Below are 8,901 nucleotides of genomic sequence, written 5' to 3'. Positions count from 1 at the left end.
AGACCATCGCTGCTTCCTGGCCGTTCTCCTAAAATATATGCCTTCCGGCTTCCTGTGTGCGGTTTCTTCTGACAAAACCGGCACCAGGCACCTTGCCGGCCAGCCAGCAACAGCAGCAACAGCAGCAAAAGCAGCCGAGGATCATCTATGGGGGATGAGCAACGCACCACAGAAAGCGATCTGACGACGTCTTCGATTCGACGTTTTCGATTCGACGTCGTCGACGTCGTGCGTAAAGCGTCGCGATCGACGTCCATGACGGGAAACGTTTTTCGCGAAACGCTCTCGCAATAGAACGACACGGAGTTCTGATCTTCGTCATTAGATAGCGATTGCTGCTGCTGTTGCTGCTGCTACTCCAGACCATCCAGACCGGCACCGGCCATCGATCCTGCCATCCGATTCGCGATCCGATCGATCAACCGAAACGGGATCGATTGATGATTGCTAATGTTCTCTGCTCTGGTCTGGTCTGGTCTGGTCTGGTCTAGGGGGAGGAGGTATGGGCCCGCGGTGCCGGCTGCAGATCTCTACTTCTTGTCTGTGTCGCGCGTTGCACCGTGCATTGCGATCCGCGGCCCGGGTTCCGCGCTTGCATATTTATAAGGCCCCTCAAGGGTTTGCTGGCGATTTCCGCTTCGCTTCTCTCTCTCTTTTTCTCTTTCCGTTTTTGTTTTTGCGAGCCCCGCGAGTGACGTCGCTCGTTCGCTGGTTTTGGTTTACTACAATCCAGAGGCCCGGGTGCTCCTCTTCCTCTTGTTTAATCTAATTAATTGCCCGGCCGTGTGGCCACGGCGCGCCTCGGTACAAACAGATGATTTATAGCATTTTAATGTCCCGAAGGATTTTGTCAGTTGCTGCTGCGTCTGCGGTCGCTCGTGGACAGCGCCGTGGATCGTGTATCGCGAGGCTCTCCGTGGCCAGTGGCCAAGAACCAGAAACTGCACCGTCACAGGCACCGCTGCTCCGATCCGAGCCCTTCTGGCAAGAGAGAACAAGACGACCACAGGAGGGCGGATCTAAATGATACACTTACACCACCGGCGCGGTCGGCCATCTGCCCGGCCAGGGACTGCGTGCCGATAGTTAAGCGTCAGCGGGAGCCGAAGGAAACCCCGAGGACCACCAACATCGCGTCGCAATCCGGAGTTGGTGGTGCGGATGGTCCGTGGCATCCAACTATGCTGCGACGAATGAACCAAATTGGTTTTGCGTTCCCTAACGGCATACCGACCGATCGGCGCGCAGGCCGGCAGGCGCGGATTCGATTGATCGATGCTGAAATTACGCTCAGGCGCTGATGCTGATTACGTTTCGATCGAACGGGGAACCGAGGATCGAAGTTCACCTGCGCCTGCCATGCGCCATGGTGTGTCATTTCCGGAACGAGCCAGCACCAATCGGCTCCAGCTCCAGGGCATACCGGTGGCCCGGTGTGCAGTCAAACTCGTGCGCACACTCCAGGCCCCGGGGTTGTTGCTGTTGTTAGCGCGGCAGGTGGTGCGCTACCGGGTTCGCGGCGCGCCACGCTGCGAACAACGATCGCCATCACCCGCTGTGCAATCGACAGAGATCAGAGACTGCGCCAATAGCCTGGCCTGGCCTGGCAAGAACCGTCGGTGCCGACAGATCGACGATCGCGCCGCCGAAAGCTTCCGGTCTTAGTGATCATCGAGGCGATGATCGGTGTTCTACCTTAACGGGACACACAAACACACCCGAAATCTGCCAATCTGGGACTCCGGGAGCTGGATTCTTTAATTTGAAATACGGAATCCCCCCGCGGGCAATAGGGGGGGGGGGAATGATCTATTCTGTGATCTCAACCGAGACCCCGAGAGCGGCGCTCGAGCGCCTTCGAGAGCGTTTAGTAACAATTAGCATTCTTTGGCTTCGTCTTCGTGTGTCCGTCCGTCCGCTCTGCCGGAGTTAATCGACAATTTTCGTACATCCGGCCGGCCCAAAACCGTCTCTCCGTGCGTGTGGCATCGTAATCCATTGGCCTGGACAGCCACGAACCGGGCCAGGGGAACGGTTTGCATCAAAGTCACGAAGCTACAATCTCGTCGTCGTCGTCTTTTTGGGGAGGCTTAATAAAATATTCAATCCCTTTAATAACCCCTTTCTCAAAAAAATTTTTTTTTTGGGGGGGAGGCTTCACGTGAAAGGGTCAGTAGCCAGCGAACCCCAGGAAAAGGGGTGATCGCGTGTCGAGCGCAATGATCGCGCGGCGGTAGCCAACCGTAGTCATTCATTATGCGTCATTGTGGGGTCCCTTTTAGATTTTTTTTCCAATTTTTTTTTGTTTTTTAGGGACAACAAATTCCATCGCGCGATCGGACTGCAAAGCCACCCAAAAAAATCGGATCGGACCCCCCCAAAAAAAGGCTATTTAATCACCAACCCCGATTCGATTGTCCGCCGTTTTCTGCGGTTCTAGAATTTTTGGGGGCCACAAAACACTTTAATATTCCTCCAACGAGTCCTCGAGAGAGTCTCGAATGTCACGCTAGACGGCATCGTCGTGGTGATCATTCGACATCACATCGCTCAATGCCGTTCAATTACTCGAGATTCGAGTACCGCTCCGACAGCGACAACCGCACATTAGCATCGCGATCTAATTTTTTTTCTCCTCCCATTGCGACCCCAAATTGATGGATTGAAGGAGGTCCGGTACCACGACATTCCGGGGTGGTCCCGGACATCTCATCGCGGCATCTACCGGCGACCGACGACCAATCGATGTCCGAATTACATATCAGTTATCACGTGTGCACACACACACGCGCGCACACGCGAGCAAGGGAGCAATGAATATTCATTAGAAGCTGTCAGACGAGATCGGATGTCACCCGCGTTCCGCGTTTGATTTACGGTGTCAAATCAATCGTCGACATGATGACGATGATGATGCTGCTGTTGCTGCTGTTACTTCAATCGCGATCAAACGAGCGGCACTGTACGGTCCACCGTCCCACCGTACCGGTGGGAGGACGGATGTTTCGGCCACTCGACCATGATGATGATGATGATGATGCTGCTGCTGCTGTTGCTACTTCAATCGCGATCAAACGACCGGCGCTGTACGGTCCACAGTCCCACCATACCGGTGGGAGGACGGATGTTTCGGCCACTCGACCATGATGATGATGATGATGATGATCGACCGATTTGCATACAATGTGCAGCAGTATTTTATGGACCGTCGTCACCATCGCGGCCGGCGGCTTGTTGCTTTGTTTTGTGTCCAGGCTTGTCAGGTGGGCAGATGGAAGTGGCGGTTGTCAAACGAACCTACCACCAGCAGTAGTGAGACAGAACGCTCATTTGCTCTGCTCACGCAGTAGTGAAGCACCTCGAATTGAGGTCGATAATGAAGATGTCAACCCCCGTTGGCGCATCATCATCTGGTAGTGACATCGAACGATCGTTAATGTTGGTGTTTCACACACACACGCCATAAGCCAACCATTACTGCTCTCGCCACTCTGGATTACCACCTGGTACTTGGGGTGGTGCATCGAAAATAAAACAAAACAAAAGCTAAAAACACTGGCAACTGACCAACTGACCGACCGGCTACAATGCCATCTGTCATCTTGCTGGCAGGCAGGCAGGCGGCTTGGTTGTTGCAGGTGACCAGGCCAGACGCCAATTGTTAGTTCGCGATGCGACGACACATTTCATTCACATTTTTCCTGCCCCACCGCACGTAACATCGGCAACATATGCTTTCTACTCCCCCTCCTCAACCCTTTTCGGTACATTGTTTTCTCACCTTCCCACCCCAGCCACCGTCCTTATCCGAGTGATCGGCCGAGCGAGATATGAATGCAATGTATAATTCAATTAAAATGCTCCCTGCATTTTGTACAAATTATATTTTATTTAACAAAAGCAAACGAGTCAGCACGAAAGGGGAAAGGGGTTAAGGGATGATAAGTACAGCCGGAGGAGGTGACCCTCCGGAAAGATGAAAACAGATCAGATGTTGTTGTTGTTGTTGAGCACCAAACCAAAGCATCCTCTCTGCCCTTCTCTTCAGGGGCTGCTAAAGCTCTGAGAACCCTCTCCTGGAAAGCATAGCAACGGGCAGAATGGCGAATGGTCGGAAAAGCGAAAACCAAAAGAACCACAACCGCAGCAGCAGCAGAAGGAGCAGAGGACGCAGCAAAAGGAATGTGATGGTGGTAGTGGTGGCCCCCGAAACGGTTTAAATGGTAGGAAGGTGTGAATAAATTACCATTAACAATTGATACTTGAAGGCATTATTCTCACATTTTGAAAACCTCCTTCTGTCTCCTGTTCCTCCTCTTGGTGCACACACACACACACACAGACGCGTGGAGTCATGCACTGCCAGGTGCAATTGCGTCGCGAGCGCAAGGAGGTAACGCATAACGGATAATAACCCACCTCTCCTCCCCGGCCCGGGCTCGAGGGCTTCTAACAAGCCGAAGTAATGTAACGATCGCTATCTAAATTAATTGTAGCATAATTTTTCAATTGTACTCTACAATTACTCGGGGCGGCATCCCAACGTTCATCCCTTTTTGCCTTTCGGGATGTGGTGTTGTTTCTGTTGCTGAAGGAGCATAAAAGGAGCGCTGGGATTCGCTGTTGCTTTTGACCATTTATGTGAGTCTGCAGCAAAAAATACAAAACCCCCCGGATTGTCACGTGATGATTTGATGAAACGGCCTCGTGCCAAACGGCCTCTCTCCCTCTCTCTCTCTCTCTCTCTTTTTATCATCCGATCGGCCTCTGCTTCGGTCTCATAAATGGTTGGTTGGCCGCCGATCGTTCGATCGCTATCGATCACCAAAAGACCCCCCCATTCAGCGATGCTAATGAACGAAGTAAAAGTGACAGACAGAGTGCGGGGCTGCCTTGTTTTCTTTTGGGGACATCATCAACGGGGCAATCCACGAGCACGGACCGAAAGCGAACGGTTGGAGCAAATGGGGCGGAATGGAAGCAAATTATGATGGAATCGCCCATCGCAGATGATGATGTGGTGATGATGGTGGTGATACGAGACGAGAGGAGCCGACGACGAATTTATGGACCACGAAGAAGGGGGCCAGCAGCAGCTGAACGTCGTTGGCATCCGCCAGTCCGCCGGTGTTGGTTGGTAGTTTCCACCTTAACCGTTTTATCCTCATAACTCTTTCGCCGGCCATCGTGCCCATGCCCGTGCCCGTGCGTCTGTGCGTGTGTTCGCAACGGTCGTACCACACTTTGATATGCTAATTGGTTGGTATGCTTTCGGGCGTGCGTATCGTTGCAGGACGATCAGCGATGCTGCTGCTCCTGGGGCTGCTGTTGCTGCCGTTCGGAGGCGTTATCCGCGGCAAAACAAACAAGCGCTGTCGACGGGTAGATTGGCGGCCGATTGGCGGCTTTTTCTGTTTTTTTGGTGGAAGGACCATAGCATAGCAGCACAGCAGGGACCACGTGCTGTCAGCGAAAGTGTGAATTCAAGAGGAAGAGACCGGCAGCGCGAAGGAAGCAACAATGTTCGTTCGGTCAAGCGGCGGCCAAACCTCCAAAAACCGTGGCAGACGCAGTTAATTATCCCTCTCGCGATGCGATGCGATGATCGCGCCACGCCACGCCACGCAGTCCGTATCGGTGTAAAAACAAACAAAATTAAATCCTCCAGGAAAGAAGGGGATGGAGGGATAGAAATCCGAAGGATGAACACGCTTCGGCGGGGTCGATTCGATTGGCAATCGTTTAGCTCTCCCGTGAAGGATCGAAGACCGATAAAGGCGCGCGGAGAAGATCGCGATGCAAATTAGTTGCTCGAGCCCCCTGGTGGAATCCACGAATCCTCCCAAAAACCTAGACGATGGTGAGGGGTGGAGGAGGGACTCAAAATGATGGTCATTTGGTCCGTCGACTCGACTCGAAAACTCGGTATATAAGGTTCTCCCGCAGTGGAACGAGGGCGGTCTTCTAGCGCATAATCATAATTTGCATCCCTTCCTTGCTTTCGGTTTGTGAGAAATTGCCGGGTTTCACCGAAGAAACTCCAGACCAGACACGTTCCAGTTGCGCTTCTTACACCGATTCCACCGGGGGCCCGGGTCAAAACAACAACCATAACCTAGCATTAGAGGAGACAACTTGCATTAATAGATGACGTTGGCCTTTAGGGGCCATGCAGTAGATCGCATCTGCAACATGCACTTGAATTGCATCGCAACGCTTCTCACCGGACAATACAACAACGGTGGCCGACCGCCATCTCTAATCTCAACACCCCTTCTTAGCTAAGCAAACACCAGCTCTCCTCCCTTTAACGACCCTAACCTTAAACGTACAACAATTGAAGCAATTCAAAATCGATTACAATCAGCAGCAGCAGTAGCAGTAGCTGTAGGAGGAAAGACACGTTTGTAGCGACTTTGATCCAATCCGTCACGGGAACGCGCTGTTGCCCCTAGCGGGCCGGAAAAGCGGGAAACTCCTCAGCTACGGAAATCAATGTTTGTTTCCCAAAGCAGCTCCTCCGCCCCTCCCGTAACAAAAGATTCTCTTTACAATGAAACAATTACAACGATGACGACGGTGACGACGACGATGGCGATGGCGACGCGAATGACGCCCTTGGTGGCAGAAGGAAATTGGATAACACCCTGCACCATGGGTGGTGGTGGTGGTGGAAAACTGTTTGCATAAAATTGAGATAATCTGCGCCGCACAACAACAGCCAACGGTTCGTTCGTTCGTTCGTCGTCGCTGGCGTCGTTGACTGTTCATGGTCTGGTTTATGCAAAACATGGCCATGCCCGGTGTACTGGTGCCAACGGTGGTGGTCACCAACTCCCCACGAGGTGCATCAAACCGACCACCGTTTGGTGGTGCATAAAGTGTCGGTCGCGACCGCTTGGGTGGTATTATTTTGACAAATCATAACAAATTTTTGCACCACTGCGAAAAGTGGATGCCAACGCCAACTACGACCAATAACAATGCCAACAACGGATCGTTTGGCGAATTTGCCACTCATTAGCACCACACCGCGTACCTTTTCGGAGTCTTCGGGTAAGGCAAAGAGTTATTGGCAGGTTTATGTCGCTTGGTAAAGGTCGCTGTTGCTGCTGCTGTTGCTGCTGCTGCAGCTATTGAGCGGGATTAGTGTTTGCGCTTCACAGGTTCATCGAGGTGGTGGTGCAGCTGCATGAGCTGTGCAAACTGTTGGTGCATTATTGGTGGTTTTCATGCATAAAACATGAAGCTGTAGCTGGTTTACGTTTAGATCGAATTCTATTCCGGAGCTTCTGGCGCTTCTGTTGCATTCACTGTTCACTCTGCCGTCATTGTGATGTGACAAAACCACGACAACACGCGAACCGGCACCACCATTCATGGAAACTCGATGTCAACCCATCATGGGCCCGGACCGTTGCGGCAACAACTTCGTTCCTTCGAAGGCCATCTCATTGTTAAACAATGTATACAACATATTGCTGCCAAAGAGGAGCCGTGGCTGCATGTTAACTGCATGTCGAAACCGAAACACACAACTACCGTACAAAACGTTTACACACGCGGACGCTTTTGCGATCTCATGCTTCGTGGTCGCAGCTACAATGCGCGTGTCGTCTGCCTGACGACCTGGGGCGTGACCACTGACGCCGTCAATGCACCTCAGGGGGGGAAGAGAGTGGGAAGAAGGAGTAGCTGGGATGTTTGTTTTTAATTTAGGAAATTATGTGTAGCGCATAAATATTTATTTATGCAGCAACACATTTGCTCTTCCGGAGGGAAAAAAAATGCTGGCTGGCTGGCTGGCTGGCTGGTTGCATCCATTCACACACACACACACACGGGCGAGTGCCACCGATAATGACCAGGCTTAGCGATGGTTAATTGTCCGGGATGGGGTTATTAATGGTCGGAGGTCAAGTTGCGGTGCATCTCCTTCCTTGGTGCAGCCCAGGTGTGAAGTGTATAAACGCTCTTACACGCCATGTAGAGAGAGGGCCGCGATGCCGGCGATCGTGCATCAAAGATTAGATTTATGGCGCTAGATAATGTGTGTTTTGCTGTGATCCTTTCATGTATTTGAATACATCGACAGAAGCTCCAGCAGCAACAGCAGCAGCAGCAGCAGCAGCAACAGAAGAAAGGAATAAGATATCAGAAGACGCAGACGGAACAAGTCATTGCGAACCGACGCCATGGCGGCCGCTTTTCCCGGTTCAACCGCTCCTTTATGTGCCGTAATTGATGGTTCCAGCGTTTAGGAACCGAAACGGGCACGGAGTCCCCGTGTTTGACGAATCAAAGGGGTTCCTTTGGACCTCTGAACCCCCACGGAAAGTACTTCATTCTGGCACAAAAAGCTTCCAAGGTTCATAAATCCAAACACCCAACTCCTAACTGACTAACATTTATGAGAAAAGGAAATGTGCGCAAACCGCCGATGAGCTTTCCGTTCATCCGTTCGGTTTTTCGGGGGTTTTATGATGCTTTGGAGTCGCCAAAAATATGCTAATGAACCGTTTTTTGTTGACTTCCGATAGCGATGCCTTTCCCCCAAAAAGGGCTTTCCCCCCAAAAATGGTCCCCAAAAACGGGCGAAGACGAAAGGACAAATTGCATTATTAGCGGAAAAACATTCATTCTCGAGTTTCTCGGGCGTTTGGAGTGTTGGTCGTCACGCCGCCGGACTCGGCAATTGCCGTTTTGTGTGTGGGATTCTAGTTTCTAGTGGTACTACCTTTTGTCGTTTGCAGTGGAGCATAAAAACCCCACCGCGCATAATGATGGGGTACCAGGCAGCAGGCGGTGCCATTTGAAGATGCAACTGACTTTTTTCTGTCTCTCTCGCTCTATACCGTCGCACACACACACCCCTATCATTAATGCGCTCTACAATGTTTA

The 8,901-nt window shown here is 51.8% G+C and overlaps 1 protein-coding gene across 3 annotated transcripts in view; it reads right to left on the bottom strand.

The window, feature by feature from the left end:
- The window catches only part of LOC125957128 (paired box protein Pax-3-like), a 48,525-nt gene that overhangs the window by 18,860 nt on the left and 20,764 nt on the right, over nt 1-8,901 (bottom strand). The gene's annotated exons all lie outside the window — the stretch shown is intronic.

This window comes from Anopheles darlingi, chromosome 3, assembly GCF_943734745.1.
Source record: "Anopheles darlingi chromosome 3, idAnoDarlMG_H_01, whole genome shotgun sequence".
Classification (NCBI taxonomy): domain Eukaryota; kingdom Metazoa; phylum Arthropoda; class Insecta; order Diptera; family Culicidae; genus Anopheles; species Anopheles darlingi.
The sequence above is the reverse complement of the archived record's forward strand: the minus strand, read 5'-3'. Positions and strand labels throughout refer to the sequence as shown.